Below are 4,936 nucleotides of genomic sequence, written 5' to 3' on the forward strand. Positions count from 1 at the left end.
GGTCACACATTTTTAATGGCATTTGATAGTTTAACTTTTAAATAATGAATATTTAACGATTTTTTTAATTGCTCGTAAAGTGGATTGTCACTCAGCTCTTTCTCTCATGATAATCAACTCTGTAACGTGTCCTGAATGAAGAAAAAAAAGTTAACTGGCTGCTTGTCAATTAGGCCGTTGCCACTCGTCACAAACCGATTTAGTGTCAAGCGAATAATATGGATTCATGACCGAGCTGTCAACTGCAGAAATTCAAATTATATTGTTTTTGAGTGATTAATACTATAGAATCAAACATTAAAAAAAAATATAACACATATTTCAGCGACTCAATGCTAAAACGTCCAATGTAAAAAAAATACCAAAGTGAGTTAATGCCATGGTTGATTTTTAAATCGTCTATATTAATGTGCTCTAAAAGGTCCAATATCTACTAAGCACCAATAAATCTATGGACCAAAGAAATTTTGAATCATTAATAAAACTGTGTTCTAAAATGACCAATGTCGATATTAGTCATTTTTGCATATAATACATTTCTTTGTGGCAATGGATTTAAACGGTGCAGGTGCATACCTACTGTCAATGAGAAATGTCACTAATTGTCAAAAGTTTCAAACAATTTATAAGGTATTAATAATATCGACCGAAGGTACTTGATGGAATTTGAATTTAATACTTTGGATGCTGAAGACGCACCTGGCGCGCAATGACCAGGTGGCCGATCGATGTAATTAACGTGCATTTTAAAGGTGGTAATTTAAAAAATCATTATCTAGTCAGCAGCGAATGAGATATTTCTAATGGATTTAAATTTTGTACTATTCCATTTGAGTCGTTTTCGAACACTTCAACTGTTCATTATTTGTTTGCTATATTTTTTTTTTGGATCTTGGAGTTAGAGTTAATAGTATTCGTTGTCAGTGTGTATTTTCTTTTGGGTGAGTATACACAGCGCCTGAAGATGCCGAAAGACGAAACCCGGTTCGACTTAAATAAAATAGTGCAAAACTAAAATCCATTAGAATTTTAATTCAAATTCCATTTACCTTTAGTCGATAGTAGTTCAGATCTCTATCATTATTTTTATGCGCATATCTTAATGTATTTTACGTGATGAATAGAAGTTCTTTTGCTTTTAATCAATTGACGTTTAACGTTCTTTCAACACACTGTTGAACGACAAAAATCGCCACGTAAGAATGCGGCATAAGCCACACAAAGCATATTATACAAGGATGAGATGACCCTGAAGTTAGCCACGGAGTAGGTGTGTGTTAAAAAATTATATTCTATGCAAAAAGTTTACCTTGCTATCGTTCATGCGTCCGATGACACAAACGCGTAATAAATTACCACAGCCATTACGCAAATGATCGCAATTAATCAAATCTCAGAATACACTCGAACGGAAGGACGCCACTGATGTGTGTCTGTCATATTTTTTCCTGTATGGTACAAATGACAGTATTGCGTTTTGCGTAGTTATTAGTGAAGGGAAACATAGAATGTAATTGTGAACATACCTAGGTGAACTTGCAAACACGTTATTAAGATAAAGATTCTATTGTATATTATGTACTTATATGGTTCTGTGAGTAATGGTGAATGGTATATGGCAGGGTTGGCGAACCTTTTTACGTACGCTTGCAAAAATTTCCGAAATATTCTTTTTTGACCGTCTGGCGTGCCGAGCGGTTTTTTATGTAGTTTTTAGGGATTCTATTAAAAAAAAATCAATTGAGTTCTTGAGAATCTTTCAACGTGTTTTTAGACGAAGGCATATATTAGCATGGATACATGCTTTTGTCTAGACATCCCGAGCGGATCCGTTACGAAAAATCACGCAAGCGTAACGAAAAATAAAGTCACAAAAGTAGTGCGGCCGCTAAAGACTCCAGTCAGCCACGATGCCCGTGAACGGCGCTTCGGGTGATTATGTGTAATGGCGATGAAGCTGAATGGTGAAGGTGAAGGTGAGGAAAGTGAATGCTGTGTAAACCCGCGACCCGCAATTTATTTTATTTTCTTTAGAATTTGGACAACCAGCAATCAGAGAATCAGTAGGTAAAGCATGTTCCATGTTTAATAATTTTTTTAATCTTTTGAATAGTTTTTCCTTGTTTTCAAAATTATCACAAAGATCGAGGGAGTATTTTCATCGCGCTTCTTTCATTATATTCTCCATAACTAAATGGTTTTCCATTTTCACTACCGGCCAGAATTACTACTACTAGCTCCACAAAGTTTTTGTTTCTTATTTGGCACAGCTATTTTGTAGGTAGCAATGAAATTGTTTGTTACTGTATTACTTAGTTTGGTTTTTTACGTATAAATTGACACCAGAATTTTTCCGATAACATAAGGCATTCTCTCGCTACAGAGTTCTCAAGCATTATAAATCGATTCAAATTAGAGTTTCGCGTCGCGGCATCTCCCGCCGCCTGATGAGGTTAGTGCGATTATATTATATGTGACGCATAAAACCTAAGGACGGACCTATGCAATCATAATATATCTACATTAAACATAACTCTTATTCTTGAGGTGTATTTGTCTACTTTTTTTATACAATGCAATCGGTCATTTATTTATAGGTTAGAAGGGATCTTTATTTAGCTACATATTTTTTCCAACTTATACGTGGCGTAAATGTGAACTCTGCCATTCTTGGTGGTGTTGGCTTGTTGGTCTCTGATAATTGCCTTAGGAATCGAGGACATCCATTGTTTGTTCTCCCAAGGTAACTAACCTGCCATTAGTAATTTTTTTTTTTTTTTTTATTTGGAATTGGAATTGGAATCCAATTTGAAGGGCAATAGCCATGTTTAATGAAATCGCTTCGGATATTGATATATTCCACTTAGGTGAGGGTGAATTTAGGTGGACGTTATTTTATAAGATTCTATGATATTCTTTGTTATTTTATTTCTACTTTTATTACATATTGTATTATTAACTCGCATCTCTCTGTATTTTTATTTTAAAAATTGTTAAAACTTATTTTATGTCATGTCGTGAACGCTTTGAATATATAATTTGTTATGTTCATTATATGTAAAATAAATTAATTTGATTTGCCTTGATTATTATAGGTATTTTTCTCTTCGAACGCGTGCCATGCAAAATCATCTCGTGCCATAGATTCGCCACCACTGGTATATGGTTTAATGGTGAACTATAGGTACGTAATGTAACCAATGTTGCTGAGTGTTGTTGATAAAATTATAGTAGATATGGTGGGTAAGAGAATAAGCTTGCCTTTGAAACTATTATTTCAGTTATTCATGAGCGGAAAGATTAAGGAGTAATTTATTGTTTCATAAGTCATAAATAAGGTAATAATTACAAAATAATGTAAGTACCAAGAATACAAAAATAAGAGAAATAGATTAATTTCTGGGCCTGGGTCATAAAAAATTGTAGTAGAAAAATATAGGATAAGTAAACTTAACACGTCATGAGTATATTATTCCAATTCTTCATTATGTTAAATCACAGGTTCTGAAACTTATTTCCGCCACCGCCCACTTTGAGATTTAAAAAAAAATCTAGTGCCCTCCATATTTTTTAACTTACATTGTTACATTAACATCTGTTGCGTATCTTAAAAATAGCTATTCCAAATATAATTTTTAAACATGCATTATTATATGGATTTGATAGATAGGGTGTGACCCATATCCTCTTTAGAAGTATTTTTTAACATTAAAAGAAGGCTTTGAATTTTAAACTAATCTAATGTGATGGATTAATTTGATGAATTTCGATGCGTTTGTTAATATCAGGCTCTAATTCACTAAATAACAGCCGTACGTAACTTGCAGCCGATTTTTCTTTTTAGTTAGCAGCGTTGCTACAGCACTAATTCAACGTTCAGACAAATACGACGATGGGAATGCTATCAAAAATTGTTGGAAAACCAACCATAACCCAGGGTATAGTTGAGAGATTCTCGCATCTCAAGTGGTGTCGTGTCTAGATTCCGTCAGATTTTTATAGATAGAATTTGTCTTCCGTCGCTCCTCTAGATTTCCTTAACGCCCCCTTATTTTCTTTAAGCCTTCTATTGCCTCCCTGAAATTCAATTCAGTTCATTTCAATTCATTTATTTTTTTAACATATTTTGGACATTACAAATTATAAGTTTAAGACGTTCACAACATGGCATTTAGAAACAAAGATATATAAATATAACAGTATTACATAAAAAAAGAGATATATCAGTAGATGAATTAGATAGGTACAAGGAAGTACACCGGATGAGTTAAGCAGACCCTATTTTAAGAATTTATAAAACAACATCCACCTAAACTCATTTTCACGTAGGTGGAATATATCAACACCCGAAGCAATTTCGTTGCACATAGTTATCACTCTCCCAATTGGCATTACCAGTGGCAGGTTGGTTCTGCACCTTGGGAGAATAAACAACTGGTGGTCTCTATTTCTAAGATAGTTATCAGGGACACACAGGTCAACACTGCCCAGAATGGCAGAGTTCTCATTTATACCTTGTATAAGTCGAAAAAAATACGTAGCTAAATAAAGATTTCTTCTAAATTGCAAACTGCAGTGCAAAATTTGTTTCCCGAATAGACCAAATGTCAATTTTACAGGAGACGAAAAACAAATTTCACTGTCGTATATTTTAATATCAGTAGATGTCACAATCATTCTTTCTATACTGTATGATTGCAACATTATCTAAGAATAGATTCCAAGAATAATATACTGGTATAAATCATTAAATGCACAGAAAATGCGTTTTATTTACAAGTACTCACTGTGGATATTCGGGAAATTTTTAGCGCTCTCTTAGAATAATGGATATTCGGGACAAAACATGGACGTTCGGGATTTAAGACCGTAGCGTATTGCTGCACGGCCCACAGATTACTGAGTGGTCAAAAAGTACGCGCCTCAAATGTTATAT

Source organism: Rhyacophila brunnea, unplaced genomic scaffold (genome assembly GCF_057557595.1).
Source record: "Rhyacophila brunnea isolate RB1 unplaced genomic scaffold, BYU_Rbru_1.0 scaffold_10, whole genome shotgun sequence".
Taxonomy (NCBI): Eukaryota; Metazoa; Arthropoda; class Insecta; order Trichoptera; family Rhyacophilidae; genus Rhyacophila; species Rhyacophila brunnea.